This window comes from Panthera tigris, chromosome A1 (genome assembly GCF_018350195.1).
Source record: "Panthera tigris isolate Pti1 chromosome A1, P.tigris_Pti1_mat1.1, whole genome shotgun sequence".
Taxonomy (NCBI): Eukaryota; Metazoa; Chordata; class Mammalia; order Carnivora; family Felidae; genus Panthera; species Panthera tigris.
The window spans coordinates 96559192-96582448 of NC_056660.1; the positions used below are offsets into that span (position 1 = coordinate 96559192).

Here is a 23257-nt window from a genome sequence, read left to right on the forward strand (position 1 = left end):
AGTTTCTCAACAACTTTTTAAAAACCATCATGCTATTGTTTTGTCTCTGCTTTCTCTTTCTCTAATAGTATGTATCTTCCTAAAGGTAAAATTATATATATATATATATATATATATATATATATATATATCTGCCAAAGATATAGAATATGCAAAAAAAATTAAGGTGAAGTTAGTAAAGTATTTAATTTGATATAGCAAAAAGTTTTGCAGGATCTGACAGCCCAGAGAAGGGCTAGAGGAGTAGGCATGGGGCCAGAGCCAGGTTGAGACCAGGCCTTGTGTGAACCCTCAACCCCAACCTGCTCACCCTGGAGATGCTGTGAGCAAGAACCCTGACTATGTCACGCTACACAAGATCCAGGCAGCCAGGAATATCTCCAAGACAAATGCCACATCACAGAACCATACCTATCTCACTGCTGACAATCTTGCCCTCAACCTCTGTGATGAAAGTTTTACCCAGGGCAGGCACATATAAAACTGAGCCTGGTGGCCAGGAACTCCACTCCTAGAGAAGAAGTTTTGTGAAGAGCCAGCTTGGGATCCAGCACACCCCCATTTCACCCCCACTATGATGTGATGGTCCCTTCTACATCTATCCCCCCAAACCTTCTTGGATGCACAAAGTCTGCCCAATTTTCAGGGGAATGATTTTGCTCTTCGCTGTGTGGCCCAGAGGTGTTAGGACAGTGTGACTTCTGAGTGATTTCCCTCCATGTTTGTTCCCCCCTCCAGGCTGGTTTTTTATTACTTAAAAAAAAAAAAGTCTTCCAACTTCATGTGATTCAAAATGTCGGAGATGTGCCTTAAAAAACAATGAAATGAACAGGTCAAAGAAGCAAAAACGGAAGTGGGTGAAAGTTACCTTAAGCCATGAGAAAAAAATTTTTGAGATTTCACTTCTATTTGATTCACATCTTCAAGACTTTGAGCCAACTGGGCGACAAATGAGCATGTCTTGACATGCACAGCGAATCAAAAATCTCTTACGATATCATATCCTGAAGAAACACAGTTACCCAAGTCCATAGGTGTCTGTGTTCTCTGAATTCAAAACTCTCATAGTAATAAAAAAGTTACTATGTACTTGGCCATAACAAACTTTCCCTTTGAAGAAAATCTATGATTTAATTTCAAGGCTTCACCTTTTCTTTGAGTGGCACAGGGAAAGGAGATTAATGCCCTGATGAAGGAAAAGTCCAGGCACATCTGTACATTTACTCACTCGTAAAATCAGGAACTTGCAATACATCTAATGCACCGTCACTCACTTGTCACCTCCAAGGTTCCTTTCTGGTCTTACATTCAGTTTCACCGGATGGGCTAATGGCCGTCTCAGTGCATTGGACCAGTAGCACGGTTGTGGCCTCATCAGTGTTCACCTGTACTGACACCCAACACCGTAATTCACTCCATGAGTTACCATCTGTACTGGCTTTATGTCCCCCTTCCAGAGCCCCACAAACCAAACACGGAGAGTCTCTTGCCAGCCAACAAGTACCCTTGTAATAATAACTCAGTAACTTAAGGTATTTTTTTTTCTCTTGGGGGCTCAAGATATAAATACATAAAACCAAACCTATAAAACCGAAGTTAAGTCATGTATAGCAGCTCTGCAGCTACAGCAAGCTTTCCAAACTCAGTTCTTCTCCCTCTTTTTTCTAGTGTGTATGACCCTTCTTGGGAGTGCTTGGGTGGCTCAGTTGGTTAAGCATCCGACTTCAGTTCAGGTTATGATCTCAGGACCCATGGGTTTGAGCCTTGCATCAGACTCTGTGCTGACAGCTCAGATCCTGGAGCCTACTTTGGATTCTGTGTCTCCCTCTCTCTCTGCCCCTCCCCTGTTCATTCTCTGTCTCTCTCTGTCTCAAAAATAAATAAAAATTAATATATTTTTTTTATTAAAAAAAGACACCTTCTCCATCTCACACAAAGCCCTTCTCCACGCTCGTCCCCAATCACTTCTGATACACAAGAACCCTTTCATGCAAACCACACCAAATTGATGATGCTCACTTGATGACCCTGTGGTCCATGCTGCTTGCTTTCTCTGCTGGTGAAGCACTCTCTTCTCTCTCCTTTTTTTTTTTTTTTTTTTTCTCCCTTGGTAAATTCCTACTCATCTTGAGATCCAGCTCAAAACTCAGCTCAAAAATTTGTGGCTTGGTGAAACTCTCCATCCAACTCCTAGGCAGAAAAAAATAAGTTGCTTTCTTAGATGCTCTCCCACAGATTTGTATATTCACTCCTAATTATAGTACTGAGTACACTGTTTTATGAGTCTGGTGTTATGTATCAGTCTTTCTTAAATCTTCACCTTTAGTGGATTTGAATGGGTGTTTTGTCATTTTTGGGGCTGTCAGCAAACAACACTTTTCCTGTTTGGGGTAGAGTTGTCAGAATTAGCAAAAACAACCACAGGGCACTCAATTAAATTTGAGCATACTTATACTAAAACATTAACTAGTATTTATCTAAAATTCAACTTCACTTATCCTGAATTTTATAATTACATCCCCAAACTAGGGAAAACCCAAGATTGGTGGGTGGACAGGGTCACATTTCCATTAGAAATGATGCAGGGGAGCAAGTGATCTCTCTGCAAAGTTCAGGTCTGGGTGTGCGACCTACACTCTGCCATTCCCTGCCCAGTCTCTGACTCTGGAGCAAAGTATAGAAGCAGACTTGTATACTTGTACACACACTGGCAGAAGCCAACTTCCAGAGTCCCAGTGCCAATGGGGTCTAAGGAAGAGCTAGCAATGTCTCTCCCGGACTATTCTGGCTATGGCCATAATTGTTAAGCTCCCATGATCACCATTTTTGAGAGCCCAACTCATGTTCTTCTCATCAGTTCCAATTTCCAAACACTCTAATTTTTCTTTATATTATTTTTTGCCATTCAACATATTATATTTCTGTTTATTTGGTGTCTTTCTTCCCTAGTAGATATATAAGCTTCTTGAAAACAGGAACTTGGCTCTGTTCTCTGATCTACCCCTAACTTCAGAGCAGGACTTAGCTCACAATAAGTCCTAAGTGTGGATTTGTTGAATAAGGAAAGCAATGAATGAATTCTTCAAAACAACTAGCCTTTCCATTTAAATGCAACCAGAATTGGGGCACCTGCGTGGCTCAGTTGGTCAAGCGTCGGACTTCGGCACAGGTCATGATCTCACGGTTCATGGGTCCCAGTCCCGCGTCAGGCTCTGTGCTGACAACTCAGATTCTGTGTCTCCATCTCTTTCTGCCACTCCCTGGCTCATGCTTTCTCTCTCTCTCTTTCTCAAAAATAAATAAAAACATTAACACATTTTTAAATAAATTTAAACAGGATTTATTTCTTTTGAAACCAAAATACTTATTTATTACATTCAAGTTACTTTAGGAAATAGATGCACAGATAATTGAATGCAGTATCATGTCCACCACATCAAAAATAAATTATACAAATCTTGGGCAAAACGACAAAATGACTCTGGCAAAGTCTATAAATTTTGGTACCATATACAGCAGGCTCAGTAATTAAGAAATCAGACAAAATAAATGATCTGCCAGTTTGTACCCCTAATAGAAGATGCCACTGTTTCTATGGTGTTCTATATTTCAAAAAGAATTGATGAAAAAGCAAAGCTGTTTTTGTTTTTTTTTTTTACAAAAAGAGAAAAACTTCCTAATGAATTAGAAGGGTCCTTTTCCCCAACCAGTTCTTCCATTTGTAATATTAACTTCATTTCATAAAATATAATACAACATTAAGTAAATCCTTATTCACATATTATAGTAAAATGGTCAAAAAGAGCGATTTTTTTACTACTATTTTCCACACAATAGTTTTGCAGAAATGGCCCTGTAGCAATTGTTTTTCTATAACTAAACATCCTTTTGAAATCGGAACTTGGCATGGTTGTTTACAATTTTATCATAATATTAAATACCCTCCTCATCAAATTATAAAGCGTGTTATTCATCTATGACAATGACTCCCATGATTTGCTTTTAAATTCAATTATGTTGTCCCACAGAATAGCTTGGATATACCTCGTTTCTTAATTCCACATTTCAACATTAAGATTATTCCATGTTCCCTTGAACTGTGCCCTCCCCCCCCCAACACACACACACACATCCCACAGAGGAAAGTGACATAAGAGGAGATTGATGTGTGAAAGGAAACCAAAGAGAAGAGGCACAAAGGGCAAATCAACCTCATTTGAACTTGTGCTTATAGGACCAAAAGACAAATGTTGGGTATCTACAATGCTAAAGACCATGCGTGTCTTTACTCCCCCAGTCACTCTTCAGTGGAGAACTCCAAAGTTTCCACTGACAACCCAAACTCATTTAAACCTGCCTATATTCAGATGCCATGGGCAACTTCCGCTGGAATCAGGAGTCTAAATTCGCAATCAGCACTCATACTTTCTTTTTAGGACCTATGCTCAGTGCTTTGTTTTTAAATATTCCACTGACTTGGGAACCTCTACAATACTGCTCTGCATTAAAGCTTCTGGGGATTTTCTTTATTTTTCTTGACTTCCCAGCAGACTTCCACATAGTGGACTTTCTCCTCACATACATTCTCTTCCTTTGAATCCTGTGACATCACACCCCACTGGTTTCCTTCGCTTCTGACTCATCATTCCTTCTTGGTCTTCTCTAATTGCTTCTCTTCCATCTAACCCGCCAATATTGGGATTTTTATCTAACTTTTAAATATCAGGTGTTTTTAGGCTCTTTTCTATTTAAATCCTCCACTTGTTAAATGACTAAGTACAAGTTTTGCAGATAAAATGTTTGAGGTAAAGTCGTATCAACTTGTATACAGTACAATGACACCTAATCTGAAGCCTGTAGCTCAGACAGCTCCTCTGAATGTCACACCTTTATGTCCAACCGCACAATTGATATCCTGGGCAGATATTTCACAGGCCCTTGATTTCACTCAAATAAAATCCAACTCATGATATTTCTTCAAAAAGTAGTCCTTGCTGGTTGTATTATACAGTCAATGGCAGTCACCAGAGGTCCAGAGACTAGGTTATGATTCCAACAGACGTGGGATCTAGTCTTATCTCAGAAACCTAACTCAGTTCCATAGCAACTAGCTACGAAAATATTTCTAGCTTCAGAAAATATTTTTGTATTATTAACTGGATGAACAAATCAAGAATCAGCACCCAAGTTCATTTTTCCCTTCGTTCTTTCTAATTTCCTGATTACCACTGGTATTTCTCCAGTATGTTTTTTTTTTTTTCAGTCATATCTGTTCTTGTGGACAAAACTCTGTTTTATAGAATTACTTGAACATCAGACTCCCTCTTGTCTTATTCAAGTTTGGTTTTAGAAACAATGGCATCAGGTGCCTGGGTGGCTCAGTTGGTTAAGCATATGACTCTTGATCTCAGGGTCATGAGTTCAAGCCCTGCAGTGTACATGACACCTACTTTAAAAAAGAAAAAAAAGAAATAAACAATGCCCTTTTCTTTGTTAATGGTTTCCGTGTTCCATGCCTCCAAACCCTTGAGTTTCTCATCTAACATTTTCCAAAATACTCCTCTACACCAAGGTTTCTCAAACATTTTATCTACAACACATGTCCTAGTTATTTAACAAAAATCCCTATCACTAACTCTGGGTAAACTTTAAGCGTTATGATTTTAAGTTATAAAAATAAAGCCTATGTTGAAATTGGCATTTTCATTCATTTCTGATCAGTCATAAGGAAAATATCACTTCTAATCTTACACCAAGATCTCAACATAATGCCAGAAATAAATAGGGAGATTAGGTATAGATTAAGTAATAGGTACAGGTTGAGTTGATTTATATTCTTAGTCTTATAAGTCAAGCATAATGGCAGTAAACTTCCATAGTTTTAAAAAGTTAAACACTGACCCAAAAATTATGAAGAAACTCCACATCAAACACTATCTTTAATGGGCCTCCAGAATATAAATTGAAAACCAAAGCATATTAAAATGTTTTAATTTGGAAGGTTCTTGCAAATAGACTTTTGTTTGCTACATTGTATTTGGCCCTGGAAAGTAATTTTGTGGCAGCATTTAGATATTGGTGTAAAACATAATCATGACACATTATCAATCTTTTTCTCTGATGAGAGAAGAAAATCATCAAGCACTGAATAAGAATCAAACTCATAATATGAGCCAAAATGCTCTATAATACAGTCTTATTTTAAATCATGGAATACTTTGATTCAGCAAGACAGTCATGATCTATATGCTTTTACGCACTAAGTTTAGCCTTTTCAAGATTCAAACATATCATCATTTAAATAAACCTTGAAATTATTGGCCATAACATGTTTCAAGAAAAATATTTTTATCATCTTTATTTTAAAAACCAGTGAGCGTATACCTGTTTTTCACCGACAGCTGGAAGACTCCAGTAAAAAAAATCAGTCTCATACAAGCTGTTCAATCAAACACACTGAAAAGAAGAATGAACGCTCACAATAATGTGGTTGTTTTTGTAATTGTAAAGAGAAACTGTTTCCAATCAAACATTTTCTGTGACTAAAGCTGTTGGTTCCTGGCATTCAAAGCAATCTACCCACTAAGGCCATTCCTTCCTGTACAAGTAGCACATGCTCTCCCATGCCTATCTCAGAACACCTTTTCGAGTCTGCAGTACAACTCAATTAACAATTAACATTTTTTGAACAATTTTTTTTATTATCATTATTAACAATTTTTTTAATTTCTCTGTTAGCATTATATTTAGTGATGACCAACAGAGACAGTCATTGAGCACTTTTCTTTCTCAAATGGACTGCATCTTTGCAGAGAATGTGTTCATGGCGAGCACATCACTGGTTTTGTCCAACTGAAATTGCTAAGTATTTAGTAAGTGTGTGATGGGAACTGCCTTTGTAAATCATATATCCTTGATATTAGGCAACGCTCTACAATATTACTTGACTCAAAAATTGTAACCTGCAAATTTTCTTTTCTTTCTCAACTTTAATTACGCTAGTTTATCATCTTTCTGGCAATAGCACGACGTACTTTTTCTTTTTTTGAGGAATGTAGGATCAAAAAAATCCCACAGTAAATGTTGTGTCTTCCTGACTTAATAACATGATTCAAGAATTTCCTATGTCATGTAAATTTTTTCTATTTCCCAAAGATTTTGGAGTTTCTCCAGCTTTCCAGCTCATTAATTTTTTCCCCCTTTTCCTTCCCTTTCTTGGCCCTGAAGTTTGTGGTTGCTGTGCTGTGACAACTTGGAGATCCCAGCAGTTCTCTGAATAAACATAATTTTATTCCGATTCCTATTTTAGAAGAATCTAGATCGATTTGATTGACTGATTTGTCAGCACTTTGAAAAGAGCATAATAAACGGAGTTTGTTTGTATGTGACAGAATTCTAGAAATAGATCGTAGATCCTATAAAATTGCACCTCAGTGTATCCATCTGAATATTCAATGTACCTTTTACATGTAGTTTTCTTTTTTGGCCACTCAGGTGAATATGTTACGAGTGATTATTTTTCTGAGACAATGCAGATTTGTGTTCTATATCCACACTATTATTTTTGAGAAGATACATTCCCTTTACAATATTTATCATGGTGTTTATTCTATTGTACAACATTTTAATCAATTTTCATCAACTGGGGCTAAAATGCATAGCAACTATAAAAAGAAAACATGAACTTAGCTTATGCAATAAGCAAGCAGTTAGAAAATACTTCAGCCAAAACCATCTATTTTCTAATAACTGAATCGAAGGCAGGATGAACAGATGATATAGTATGTGTAGCACACACAAGATTATAAGAAAATAACTGAATTTCTGAAAATCTAAGAATCTTCTATTTCAAAGCTGTGAAATATGTACAAATAAAAGTATTTCTTTCTTTTTTTTTTTCCTCTGTAAATATCAAATCACTTGACAGGCCAATGAGCATTACCAGATATTCAAGAATCATACATTCACAAAAAGTTTGTTCCATACTTTAATGTATATGTTACTGAAAAAGTATACCATGGGCAAATATCTTTGGAAAAGTTTAAGCTAAACTAAGTCTACCAGTTTGATTTCCTGAGACTCTCCAGAAGCAAAGATTTAGCATATGACACTGCCTGAGCTTAACTCAGCACAGAGCCTTTTTTCCCTTCTTTTGGAACATGGTTTGGGAACAAATTTCTCCTTTGTTCCTTCCCTCCCAGCTGGAGTTAATGATTAGTGGGTTTAATGAGTCCAAGCAGGTCTCATTTATGGCTGAGATTTATGCCCCCAGAAAACTGCTCAGCTCCTGGATAAGCATGTCAATTTACCTTTTTCTGGAGCCCCAGTTCAAAAGGTATTAACCATTGTTATTTCCCAAGAGTTACAACTGTGGTTATTCTACTTAGCAGTGTGCATGTGTTTCTTGCATCATTAGGATTTCACCTGGCCTAGTATTTTGTATCTTCCAGTAAAGGTACAGCTTAATTTTGTAGGCTCACAGGCCTTTCCATAGCTCCTACCCTAGTGAATTTTCTTTCCTTCTCTTTTTCTGTTTTGTCACATTTATCCACTTGCCAATTTCTTCATCCTGACACGGATACTCCTCCATCTTCAGAGAATTGTTTTTCTTCCCATCTCCTTTTTGAACAATTTCTTCCTTCTTGTCTGAACATGTTCAGCACTTAAGCAGCAAATCTTAATTCAAGAGAAAAAGAAGTCATTGTTTTAAAATCAGGATGGATTATCATCTTTATCAGTGTTTTTAGGCTCTTTTCTATTTAAAGAGCCTCTTTTCTATTTTCTATTGTTGTTGTTATAATTAATTACGGTACTTAGAGGATAGTGTGACGTAGTGGAAAGGTGAGAACCTTCTGGGTTCAAATCCTACAAACTACCAGTAAGTGAATTGTATTCAAGCTTCTTATCCTTACTGAGCCTTAATTTTCTCATCTGTGAAAGAGGTATAATAACACCCAAATATAGCTTTGTGATATAGAATATACTGGAAAATAACACATATATTACCCTCACACTTTTCCTTTGGGCAGTGAGTATTTGTGCAACAACCCAGACAAACTGCTGTGATCTCATCCAAGCAAGAAGGTTAAACCAGATGGCACTAAAGACCCTTCAATTGCTAAGGAATGTTCCTTAGGAATGTTCCTTTCACCAACTTCCATAGGAATCCAGCCACATGGCATTGCACATATTTGGGAACTGCAGAAAGGTAAAAACACTGTATGTACCTTGGAGGTCAATGAGACAATTTCCTGGGTACCCCAGCTTGGTGTCTCATGATGAATTACAGCCTTCATGGGCTTCTCTAAAAATTCCTCTTTTGGTCACAGAAACAGTTTACTTTTATTTCTCCTTACTTCTCCTAGGCCACATATGCTTCCCTGATACCCAGGGATTTCCAGAAATCTTATGAATCATTCACACATTCTGGCAAGAGAGTGTGGTCACTAGTTTCTATGAATATTGGTCTAAGATATTGTGGGCACCATTTACTGTATATGATAAGTGGCTCTTCTGTTTCCAACCAAGGGAGTTTTACACCCTTCAACAGACTTCTTTCAACAGTAGGTTTCTACTGTTCTCCCTTCATTATAGTATTAAGAATGAAAGATATATACACAAATCATTGAAATAAAACTTAATTTCATTAGGGTTTTGGATATAAATTTTCTTTTCTTTGGAAACTCTTCCAATGGAATGCATAAATGTAAATCTAAGAGTGCATTTATTGCTATACTCTTCTCTAAAACTGCTGCCCAAAATGATGACTCTTTAGTGTAAAGTAACTGCAATGTTCTCTAATATCCCACATGATAGTGATTGGCTGTTCAATACTGCCTGGAAAATTACATGGAAAATTAAGCCAATCCAACCAGCTAAGACATATTAATGTAACATTATATGTCTGACAAACTTACTCAAGCTAAAAATAATTAGCATTAAATCAATAAATTCTAGCTATTTACATAATTGCCCCACTCTTTTAGAAATCTGCTTCGCCACTCCCTTCTCGCTTTTCTTTCCACTACACATATCACAGTTAATAGTTTTTTAATTAACTCACCAGCAGACAATGTTTCTAAAAAGGGGAACTATGTCTTATTAAATGACAACTAACATGTCCACATACCTTCCATGTTCATGTGGATTTACACGTGTGCCATCCTGTTAGGGCACTTTGACAGTCATTCCTACCTAATAATCAAAGAAGCTCATGTATAAACAGACTGGACAACTTGCCCAAGATCACCCAGATAATAAAAGGTGGAAGTGAAATAAAAGCCTGGGCCATCTGATTCCAATGTCTATATTTAGACCTGTCCTTCAATGTATTACAGCATAGCCATAAAAATTAACATCTAGAAGTGAAGTGTTTTTCACTTGTTTCTCTTCCTTCAGGTCTCTATTGCCAAAATGCTTTTAAAGATTCTACAAGAAATACAACCCCCAAAGGACTTTAAGAAATATAATCCTCTGTTTTTGAAGAAGCTCTGTTTTTATTTATCATGTCTTTATCTCCATCAATCTCTGATTGACTAAGTATGGTCATTCTTTCACATGGAGAAAGTTACTATGTGTATGATAGTTATTTGCAAAGACCCACCCCCACCCCCATACAGCCCAGAATATCTTCTGCACTATTCTATCTTTATGTGACATAGAATCTTGTGGAACGCAGCCGACCTAAGACATGGGTCACCTGTCTACTATCAGGTAACGTTTCACTGAAAGAAGGCAACAGACATCAGCTAGAGAAATGGGTAAGATCTCCAAACTTTTTTGTGTGTGTTCATGGATGGCAGGCAGGGATGCTAAGTATTATTTGGAGGCTAGAGGAAGGAGAAAAAATAGTCTTAAAGAATTAAAATGAAATACTCAGTACAAAGGCCCCTACTTCATTATTGGCCTGGAGGTCAGCTGCTCTAAATCGAGTTAATTTTACAGAGCATTAACGCTATTAAGTGACCGTGAGAAATCTTGCGGCTGTTTGCCCTCTAACCTCCAGACCACCAAACTCACTAATTCAATATCCCTAGCTCTCTTATTGACCCCAGTCTTTCTGTGCAAAGTGTGGGACCTAGTACCCAGAGGCATTGGGTACTAGTGAAAATCTTTGTAAGAGGTCAATGTATCTTTGATAAAAGAAAGTAGCCAGGATAATCCATGTTTATACCCTGTGCTTAAAAAAAAAAAAAAAAAAAAAAAAAAATCCCAGAGCTTTGCACATGCTCTCTAATGGACTAGCATACATTACGATTTCAGCTATGTTTGGATCTTGAAGTATTGCACAAATTCAAGAATTCAAGGTTTTATTCCTCCTCTCCCCCAGCCTTTTTTTTTTCTCTTTTTTTAGCAACTGATATGTGACAAATGATGAAATTTTCAGCATGAAATTTGCTATTGGGGCTTCCATATTTCTTTATGATTTGTTATCAGGCTTTGCCATCCTTCAAGCCATAAATAAAAATGCAACTTTCATCTGCATTTCAAACTAAGGTGAAAGTACAAAAATTAAACATTTTCATTTTTTTCTGAGTATCATTCACTCTCTGTGTGCTCCAAAAACAGCAAGACATACTTCCCACTGCCTTTCTTCCAGAATGATTTCTTGGAAAGGCCATAAGAATAACTTATTATTAGCACATCCACAATTTACAGCTCTACCTACCTATTCAGCATTGAAATAGAGTTCACGTTCAGCTTGAAAAAGCAGGACAAAAGAGTGTTCTAACTGTGTCAGCTACAATCAAACAAGTAAAATAAAATACACCCACCCCTTCTCAACGTATATGGAAAACAACATCTTAATTTCCACTAGAATCTAGTGACTCCAATGATTGAAAAATAAGGATTCAGTAAGAACAAAATCACATAAATATCTATTTAATATGCCACGGCTTATCCAAAGGGAAAATGGACCAAAGGAAAAACACTTTTAAAAATTAATGAAAACCTAAACTGTTTCCACATAAGAAAGCATATCTTCCTGGCCTGAACATGGCTACCATACTGTGTGTATCTATCTGTGTACTGTGTGCTGTGTTTGTGGATGTGGATGGGATCATCTGTGAGATTTTCTTCGTTGGAATTTAATTTTAGAAAAAGCAATCAGATCCTGCTGGGTAGTTAAATGAATCAACCTGTCTAAACTTTTTTTTTTTTTTTTTAACAAGAACTCTATCTGCATTCCTGCATCTTGAAACTATTGCAGAAACACACACCAAAAAAAAATTTAAATTATTCCCTGGTAGACTATAAAGGTTGCTGTTAATAATGCTCATCTGAACTTAAGGCTTCAAGCAGTGCACGCCTGTCAGAGAAAGGAAAAAGAAGGGGGAAGCGAGAATTCGATCAGCACGAGGAAGTGCACTTTCAGCTTCAACAGGTACAAACTGCAGATGGGAAAAAGATCGTTAGCAAAATAAATTATGTCGTGCCCTCCTGTAATTTTTCACAATCTGTGTGGCAAAGATTTGACTGCTGACACTGTCAACATACTCCCCGCATCTGTAGTCATTCACTGTGACCTGGTGGGTAGAGCAGCCTTTCCAAATAACCAAACACCAGATCCTGCATAATGCAAAACGCCTTCTGCTATCCCCAGTGTACAATGGAATTAGAAAAACGGAATTGGTCCAACTGCTGCATTTATTTAACAAGGTAGTTATACAGAGAGCAAGCGTTTAGGAAGTCTTTCTTATTTTCAAAGTTCTGGCTCAGTTTACACCAAAACAAACTCTCCACAGCTCCTCTGGGAAAACATTCCACAAATGATATTCCTCCCTGAACCCCCCCAAGCACACTGCACACACACACACAAACACACCCACATGCATCCCTACCCCTCCTTTTCTCCACAAATGAAACAGTCTAAGCAGCTTGGTGTTTTCCTTCTTATTCAAAGTAACAACAAGACGAGCAAGGCCATTTTCTGGGGGAAAATAGAGCCAAGGTACAAGCATTTGGGAACAGCCTGCAACCCTAAAGAGGCATAGTCTATAAAAAAAAATATGTGTTTTGAACCCTGCCTATCTATGAGTAAATCATTCTGAGTAATATTGCCCTTTGGAGCTCGAGAGACAGAACCACAAATATCACGCTTAGAAGACAGAATCTCTAGACTCAAACTGAAAAATGGTGTTTATGAGTATGTCTATTGCCAGAAAGATGTGCAGGCCCAGCACAGTCCCCAGGGAATGAAGCAAAACAACAACAACAACAAAATCAAATACAAGGATCTGAAGTGAAGGTCATTCATTAACTCTCATGATGATCGGGAGAAGCCCTTTGAGTAACAGGTTGTCGCTAAAGCGCAGTTGGAGGACGCTTTCCGAAGCATTCAGGTGCCCCCTCTTGTTGGTAAATGATGAAGCAAATCAGGGTTACAGTTAAGTTTCTGCAAGATTAAATATGAAGAGAATGGCAAACCCACAAGAAGAAGCCTAGTCTCCAGTTGTGAGACCAGTATCCAGTTGCAAATGTCCCGTCCTTCATGGCGCTCAAATTCAGAACCACAAGAGAGCTGAGCGGGTTAGATTCACTTTGACCTTCCTAAGGACGGTGTGACCAAAAATTGGAAAATTCACAATGGAACTAGCACTGTGCTTTGTACAAAATAATGATTCAAATAAATATGGTAAGGATGATGATTCTGGCCAAATATATACTGCCTTAAAGAGGGAAAGATTAGAAACCGTTTGAACGGTGGGGCATTTCTAACCAAAAACAAGACTGACAGAATACTGACCATGAAATAGATTCTTTCTCTCAGCCACTCAAACCTACCTTCAAATGTGAGGCAATGAAATGGGAACACTACTCACCCGGGTGTCCAGCACAAAGTAACGCTGTGAACAGAAGGACTCTGAGAGTAGCTGAAGTCAGAGGGTTCTCTGTTTGCCATTACCTCAGCTGATTTGAACAAAAGTGCGTTGTCGTAAAGCGTCCGGTCTCCGGGGAGTGACTGGATTGTACCTTACTTTCTTATTCATTTAACCAGTCACATACGAGAACCCTAGAAAAACAGTGACGTCCCCTCTGCTACACTACATCAAGCAGCCACATGTTGTCCCAGTGTAGACAGACTGTCACATCCACTGCAAGAGCTGTCATAGGATGGAAAAGTTATCTGAGTATCTGACAGCAAGACAGCACTTTTGGGGAGAAGAGCACAGGGTCAAAGCCCCTGCCTAGAGTTCAAACATGTTACTGTTAGAATAACAATTCTGACTGAACTGTCAGTATTCTGAATATATTGCCCTTACCTCCAGTTTTTTCAGTAAGTGGCAAGTCATTTCTGGAGCTGACACAGAGACCCAGTTTTCTAAGAAGTTTCTTCTTCCATCAACAATCTTTTCTTTTTCAGAAAAGAGTTACAGATAACCGAAATATCTGCATTGACTATATTATTTTTTTTAATTTTTAAATGTTTATTTAATTTTGAGAGAGAGAGAGAGAGAGAGAGAGAGAGAACACGAGCAAGGGAGGGGGATAGAGAGAGGGAGACAGAAAATCCAAACAGAATCTGCACTGTCAGCACAGAGCCTGACACGAGGCTTGAACCCACAAACCTTAAGATCATGACCTGAGACGAAGTTGGACGCTTACCTGACTGAGCCACCCAGGTGTCCTTGGATCAACAGTATTCTTAATAAGTTTATAAGGCAGGAGAAAAAAAATCCCACCTGGTAACCTCATTTCCAGATTTAATTAAGAATTCTGAGGTTTGGGGGTGCCTGGGTGGTTCAGGCGATTAAGCATCTGACTTGGGCTCAGGTCATGATCTCATGATTCCTGAGTTCGAGCCCAGCACTGGGCTCTGTGCTGACAGCTCAGAGCCTGGAGCCTGCTTCCGATTCTGTGTCTCCCTCTGTGTCTGCCGCTCCCCCTCTTGAACTCTCCTTCTCTCCAAAAATAAACAATGTTAAAAAAAATTTTTTTTAAAGAATACTGAGGTTTGAATGCCCATGTCTGGATCAAAGCTCAAATAAATACCACTTTGGTTTAGCCACAGAAGAATGACACTTTATAAATTACAAAAAGATATAAATGAAATGAAATCCACCAAATGAAATTACACCTCTTTTATGTCAAGACAGTTTTAGTTTATCTTTTTTTGTTTTTTCAACAGATTAGGCCAAAGCTAGAGAAAGTGAAATATAAAGCTTGGAAACATTGTAAGAAAAGTATCTGATGTAAACCAAAGAAGAAATAGAGAAAGTGAATAAAATTAAATAGACTGCACCTTACAAATGATATACAAAATATATAAAGGGGTTGATATCCAAAATACATAAAGAACTCCTATAACTCAGTATCAAAAAAGCAAGTAGTTTGATTAAAAAATGGGCAGAGAACCTGAAGAGACATTGCTCAAAAGAAGACCTACAAATGGGCCATGGTACATGAAAAAATGCTCAACATCACTAATTACCACAGAAATGCAATCAAAACCATAATGAGATGTCACCTCACACCTGGCAGAATGGCTAGTATCAAAAAGACAAGAGGGGCAGTGGGGTGGCTCAATTAGTTAAACATCTGACTCTAGATTTCAGCTCAGGTCATGATCTCATGGTTCCTCAGTTCAAGCCCCACATTAGACTGTTGCTGACAGCACAGAGCCTGCTTGGGATTCTCTGTCTCCTTTCTCTCTCTGCCCCTCCCTCACTCACACTCCCTGTCTCTCAAAAATAAATAAATAAACATGAAAAAAGATAAATAAGTATTGGCAAGGATGTGAAGAAAAGGGAGCTCTCATGTGTTGTTGTTTTGGGGAATACAATTGGGTACAGTCACTATGGAAATCAGTATGGAGATTCGTCAAAAAACTACAAATAGAATTAACGTATAATCAAGAAATTCCACTTCTGAGTATTTATTAAAAAAATGGAAATATTAATTCAAAAAGATATATGCACCCTTAGTTTCACTATAGCATTATAATAGCGAAGACATACCAGGGCCTGGGTGGCTCAGCCAGGTAAGCATCCAACTTCAGCTCAGGTTGTGATCTCACAGTATATGCCCTGCACTGGGCTCCGGGCTGATAGCTCAGAGCCTGGAGCCTTCTTTGGATTCTGTCTCTTCCCCTCTCACACTCTGTCTATGTGTCTGTCTGTCTCTCTCTCTTAAAAATAAATAACCATTAAAAAATGTTTAAAAAAATAATAGCCAAGATGTAGAAGCAACTAAATATCCATCAGTAGATGAATGGATAAAGAAAATGTGGTATATATACACATACACAATGAAATATTACTCAGACATGAAAAGGAATGACACCTTGTCATTTGCAACATCATGGATGGAACTTGAGGGTATTATGAGAAGTGAAATAAGGCATACAGAGATAGACAAATATCATATGATTTCACTATATGTGGTATCTAAAAAACAGAACAAACAGATAAAGAAAACACAACTGAAAGAGACTCAAAGACACAGAGAACAATCTGGTGAGTGCCAGAGGGGAGGAAGGGAAAGGGGGATGGATGAAATAGGGTAAGAGAATTAAAAAGTACATACTTCCACTTAAAAGATTAATAAGAAAAAAGAATGCATTGTACATCACAGGGAATATAGTTCACGATAGGTAATGACTTTGTGTGGTGACAGATGGCGGCTAGATTTATTGTGGTAATCACTTCCTAATGTATATAAATGCTGCATCACTGTGGTGCGCACTTAAAATTAATATAATATTGTACATGCACTACACTTTAATAAAAAAAATAGACTTCACCGTTTTTCTTATTCCTGATGAAGGCACTTGCACTCTAATTAGTGTTTAAGAGAGGAAGTGTATATTTATCATGCACTTAATAATGTTATTGTTCACATAAATTAGCATGGGATTGTTATATAATTTAGAGTTCATACAAAGATCCATTGCTGGGGCACCTGGGTGGCTCAGTCGGTTAAGCGTCCAGCTTCAGCTCAGGTCATGATCTTGCAGTTAGTGAGTTCGAGCTCACATCTGGCTCAACGCTGATGGGGCGGAGCCTGCTTGAGATTCTCCCTCTCTTCTCTCTCTCTCTGCCCCTCCCTGATCACGCTTTCTCTCTCTCTCTCTCTCTCAAAATAAATAAACAAAAACTTTAAAATAAAAAATAAACACAAACACCCATTGCCATAAAAGCAGCCAACGCTAATCACAGCAAATACAATTATAAGCCCAGTCAACATTTTTCCATTAGGATTTTCTCAAATAATTTTTTTTAATCTAACATCCTAAATAGGATCTGGACAGTTGGGTTTTGTTTGTTTGTTTGTTTTGGTTTTTGGCCTTTGTTGTGATAGGATTATATAGCATTTTGATCTGTGTAACAACATTTTGATATCTACAAGGTCCAAAACATTGTGCTAAGTATCAGGGGTGAGTTAGGGAGTGGATTATGTCTTTCAGCAATGCGCAATGGCTGTGGCAGAATCTACTTGAATGGGCTGAGAAGGGACACCAGGTGGGACAGGAAGGAAGTGAGATAACAAGAGGAAGGAAGTGTACTGAATGCAGAATTTGCTGGTAGCAACAGAGCATTTGAGTTGCTTTCAGATCCTGTGTGACACTGCTGCCCCAGTCTGAGACCTTCTATATTGACTGGGTGGAGTAGCCATGCTGTAGGGATAAGCCCTACTGGATACTCCTCTGGCCTGCTACCTGTCTCCAGGACAGATCTGGAATGGGGGGAGTAGGGATTTGATTGTCTTTCCTCATGCACCTTAAGCAGATGGAAATGGATTAAACGCAATCCTTGCATAGCCCTCCTTTATGTATTTATTTATCTGTGTATTTCCATGATGGCTTTAAGTCCCACTTTGGGACCCATGTGAGTTTTAGAAACGATGAAATTAGAGGCCCTGAGAGGAAAATCAGTGTCCAACAGGAACAATGATAGTACCAACCAGAACTAAGAGTTGTCAAATTCAGTGAATAAAAAAATACAGGATGTCCTGTTACACAATAAATGATAACTTTAAAAAAAAAAATTTAGTATAAATATGTCCCATGCAATATTTGGTAAATACTTACATTAAAAAAATTCACTGTTCATCTGAAATTCAAATAAAACTAGGTGTCCTCTATTTATCTGGCAACCCTAGTTCAGGGTTTCAGAAAGCAAAAAGAGCAACACATTATTTATCTCTCACTGTTTCCCAGTGTTTTTATATATGAAGCATGAAAGAATTGCCTTCTTTATATTCACCAACCTAATTATGTCAAACATAGAATGATCCAAGAATATCCAAAGCACGAAAGAGAAGTAGAAATTTAGACAAAGTTAAACATTTTTCCATTCCTAAACAATGTTCTCATGTAACTAAAAATAGGATTCTTACCACAGTTCAAAATCAATATTGAAAAAAAAAAAATAACCTACCGTTCTCATAAACATACCTTTAGGATTTGGCTTTGAGATTCCGAATCTGCTCAAATTTAAGTTAAGTGATTCTTGAAACTGTTTACTAAATTTAAAACACACACATATATGAAATACATGGCCTATACAACAAAAATTAATCAAGAGATAATTAATTAATTGATAACTGAAAAAATTAATTCTATGGCCTATACAACAAAAATTAATCAAGAGATACTTTCATTACCCTTAAAGTCAAATCCAATCAATCATTAGTTCTAAGACTTGTACCCCCAAAGTCACCTTGGGGAAATTATAGAGATGAATAAATATAGATACTCTTGATATTATGTCCAAAGAGCTAAGACCCCAATAGCGAAACTGAAGTCCTTTCCATTTATGGGAAGAAGAAAAAATTTAAAAAAAAAAAATCTAAGAAATGAAAAACAACATTTCTGCATGAAGTAAAAATGTCATGAAAAAAAATCCCCAATCTTCTATCCACAACATGCCAAGACCAAGAGACTCTTTTTACAGATAATATCTACTCTCTAAGCAAAGTAGCCCACACCTTGCCTGATTTACTACCTAAAACAAAACTAAAAAGGGACAAATGGCACAATCTAGATCTCCAAATGTCAGAATGACAGATGTTATTTCTCTATTTCAGAGGACAAATCATCGATGCAGAGAATAACAAAATTTCAAAGGCATCCTAGCATGGTATCCTGGAAGAAAAATAAAGTGAAACAGTAAATCCTATCTTGAATAAGAGCCTGTATCACACCATCAACATGAGATACAAAGTGAAGCCATTGGGACATCCAAACAGAAAACGGAGAAGAGAATTTTCCCACATGGCAAGCAACTGAAACATGGAGCTCCCACCCTGTAGGTGAAAGGCAAGTTGGAGGGGAAGAGTTTTAGCCAAGATGTGGAATTTTCTACAATAAGGCCATTATTGGGGTGACTGGGTGGCTCAGCTGGTTAAGCGTCAGCTCAGGTCATGATCTCATGGCTCACGGGTTCGAGCCCCGCATCAGGCTCTCTGCTCTCAGCACAGAGCCAGTTTCAGATCTTCTGTCTCCCTCTCTCTCCGCCCTTCTCCCACTTGCACTTGCCCTCTCACTCTCAAAAATAAATAAACATTAATAATAATAATAATAATAATAAACAGAAAAACGTCATTTATTTTCCAAAATGAAGACATCACTTCCTACTTACGTGATTCTAACCTAGGGCAAACTATTTAACTTCCCTTTACTTCAGTTGCTTAATCCATCATTGAGGATGATAATAATAGTATTTGTTTCATGATCAAGTTGTTATGAGTATTAAATGAATAAGTATTTGTAAGGTACTTAGCATCTGACACATAGAACATACTAAAAAGTGTTTGCCCTTTTGAAAAGTCTTGGGCATAGGGATCCCAGGAAGTGTGGTTATTCACAATGAAGAGAAACACTCCTCATATGAGCAAACCATGTGGTATGACAGTCTACACAGTGTTAACACACATAGCATATCTCTGCCCCTCTCCTGCTCACTCTACGTATGTGTGCATATGTATATGACACATAATGTACATATAGTAACTGACCTCCTTTGATTAAGAATCATTTAATCCTTCTGACCTCCCCTTTAATCTTTCTGACCATCTTATTGGTAAGCAAAGTGGTCTTCCCAAGACCATGTTGCCATTGCATGTCACTTGTAGATAGCAGCAGCAGCTAGGTGGTTTTCTTAAAAAGAAAAAAAAAAAAAAAAAAGCTTTTCTTTGTCTTTGAGTTCGCTTTTAATGCGGTGCCTTATCCGGGTTCCACATGCTTGCTTGACCCACTTTTTTTCTCCTCCTCACTTCTCAAAGGCACTGCAGGAAACAGGCAGGATAAGGGGGGAAAAAAAACAACCTATAAATTCGAACATGCCAAGTTCAGCATCTGACTTTGGCAGTCACAAGACCGTAACCGAACCGTGTGGGCAAATTTCTACATTACTTTAAGCAACAAAAATAGTTCCATCTTCTTCTCTGTCAGTCATTTTTCCACTTCAGCATAATTACAAGGTTCTCTCCTAAGGATATCAGTTTTTAAAATAATTTATGCAACTGTGTGCGGCTCAACTATGAGTTTAAATGAAAGTTTTGATAAATGCAAGTAATGGATGTTAATTTACATATTCCCCAGCAATTATCTTTGGTATAAATGGTCTGAAGTTCTCTGCTACATCTTAAATAACTGGAGACGACAGTGTCCACATGGAACTGGTTAAAAGGTCACTTCAGGACAGTGACAAAAATCGAGGTAGAGCCCAAGAAAAGCGTCACCAAAGGCCCAGGCAATCCAAAGTATTCCATTATGATGAGCAAATGTGCAAAAGGCCTGGGAAGCTCATTTTCATAAAAATGATGTAAGGAACTATTCCTTATTTATAAATTTTAATGAATCCCTAATATGTGCCAGGCACTGTACAGAAGTATTGCAGACTCTGTGGGGAGAAAACAAAGAGCTGGGTGTGTTCCACCCGAGGGTACAGTAATGGCGTCACATCTAGTCTGGAGAGGCAAGGAGGGTGTTGTACAAGGGAGGGTTGTGCCGAGCTATGAAAGGAGATTTTGCAAAAGCTGGAAGGAGCAATATTTAAAGAACATGTGGCAAAAGGGATGGAAAGTAGCTGGGGAAGGAAAGACCAAGTGTCAACCTAAGGCTAGGCGAGCTGGACAGATGGCAGGGATAAGAGCAGTCATGGCCCATGAAGTCCAAATAATGAATTTTATTCCAAGAGCACTGGGAAGTTTAAATCAAGAGCGGGGGGGGGGGGGGGGCGGGCAAGGTTACACTGGCAGCCTTTGAAAAGTTTGTTTTAGTGTAGACAGACTGAATAGGTTATGGCAGTAGCGTGAGAGACGATGAGAACTTGAGACTGAATGGATGAGATGGAGAGAATAGGTTATATATGAGAGGTAAAGTGACAGGACTGGATGATGGATTCAATGGGGATATATTTGATGATGTGTATCTCACACTAAAAACAGTACCTGGTACATAATAGCACTTAATATTTGTGAAAGAAATGTTGAATGAGCATATACAAGGATAAGGGAAATGAGGTGTCAAGGATGATTCCTGAGATTCTAGAGGGCATATCTTTGATGAATGGGGATGCCATGTGGAGACAGAAAACCTGGTAAGGCCAGGCTTCAGTTAAAGTTCATAGGTTTAGTTTTAATCACACTGATTTTGAGATGTCTGTAACTTACGCAAGAAAGTGGTCCAGAAAGCAGAGAGATCTGGCCCCTGGGTGGCTCAGTCGGTTAAGAGCCTGCCTGGCTCAAGTCATGACCTTGTGGTTCATGAGTTCGATCCTTGAGTCGGGCTCTGTGCTGACAGCTCAGAGCCTGGAGCCTGCTTTGGATTCTGTGTCTTCCTCTCTCTCTGCCCCTCTCCTGCTCACTCTCTGTCTCTATCTCTCAAAAATAAATAAACATTTTTTTTTTAATTTTAAAGAAAGCAGAGAGAGTGGATAATCTGGAAGCAGGAGAGGAGCTTTGGCCTGCAGATGTAACTTTCTAAGTCACTTATTTATAGGAAGTGATGGAAGCCTTAAGTATAAATGCTTTTACCCAGGGGGACTAGAGCAGCCACAGAAGAATGTCACGAAGAAGCCTGATAGGCAGGTTCAAAGAATATGATGGAAAGCAAGCTAAGAGACTATTTCAAGAGGAAGACAGTGACCGACAATGTTGAATGCAATTCAAAAGTCCCACATCTTGGGGCGCCTGAGTGGCTCAGTTAGTTAAGCCTCCAACTCTTGATTTCAGTTCAGACCATGATCTCGTGGTTTGTGAGTTCGAGCCCTGTGGCAGCACGGAGCCTGCTTGGGATTCCTTCTCTCCCTTTCTCTCTGCCCCTCTCCTGCGCTCACTCTCTCTCTCTCTTTCTCTCAAAATAAATACATGATTTTTTTTTTTTAAGTCCTACATCCTAAAACCAAAGCACATTCTTTGGGTTTAGCAATAGACAACTCCTTAGCGAATTCAGAAAGAGCTGTTTCAGCAGAGTAATGGACCAGAAGCCACATTAAATTGGGCAACTGGGTGACTGTCGAGTGAGGAAATGGAAGCATAGTATATAGCTAATGGGAGAGGAAAAAATAGTATGGTGGCTGGACAGGAATGAGGGCACATTCAGATGACCAGGATATAGAAGAAAAGAAAAGAATTCAGCTAACCAGAAGAGGCTGCCCATAAAATAGCGAGATAATGAAATGTGAAAGCTTCCTAAGCAAAGTCAACTCTGTGTCATGGCAGTGTTACAAATGCTCTCAGCAGGAGTTTTTAGAAGATTTGTAATATCAGGCTCGGGGGCGAGGACAGAATGACCAAAACAAGCACCTAGAAAATGGCCAAAGGCAACCTATCCCGAGAAAAACTTGCATCAGATTACATACTTCATAACATCTAAGGAGGAAAACATCCGTTGAAATTCCCTAAAATTGTTCTATTAAGGGGGGAAAATACTTAAACTTATAGACCATTTCCATATGCTTTTTATATGGATGGAGATGAACAAGGGGTAAGAATAACTACAAAAAAGTAAACGCACGGATAATAAGTCCAACACTGAAAATAGAGAAGGAAATCAAGTGAGTGGGAGTTGGGGGATACAGGGCTTTGAATAAATTATTTGATCTGGTGCCCTTTGCCATCCATTCTATGTCCCATTAAAATACATGTTTTAGGGGCATCTGGGTGACTCAGTCGGTTGGGTGTCCGACTTCAGCTCAGGTCATGATCTCACAGTTTGTGAGTTCGAGCCCTGAGTCTGGCTTTGTGCTGACAGCTGGGAGCCTGGGGCCTGCTTCGGATTCTGTGTCACCCCCTCTCTCTGCGCCACCCC

At 38.4% G+C, this 23257-nt stretch overlaps 2 long non-coding RNA genes across 2 annotated transcripts in view; both read right to left on the reverse strand.

Annotated features, from left to right (window-relative positions):
- Positions 1-913: 913 nt before the first annotated feature.
- LOC122231252 lies at positions 914-3171 on the reverse strand. Its single transcript, XR_006208441.1, has 4 exons — positions 3130-3171; positions 2020-2190; positions 1275-1385; positions 914-1004 (listed from the first exon to the last, which is right to left on the reverse strand). It is a non-coding gene; the product is annotated as an uncharacterized LOC122231252 (long non-coding RNA).
- A 75-nt stretch (positions 3172-3246) lies between these two features.
- LOC122231254 overlaps positions 3247-23257 on the reverse strand; it is a 76068-nt gene continuing 56057 nt past the window's right edge. Inside the window, exons 3-5 of the long non-coding RNA XR_006208442.1 lie at positions 8502-8676; positions 6385-6456; positions 3247-3284 (exon numbers count right to left, since the gene is read on the reverse strand). This is a non-coding gene — a long non-coding RNA (uncharacterized LOC122231254). The remainder of the gene's footprint in view (positions 3285-6384; positions 6457-8501; positions 8677-23257) is intronic.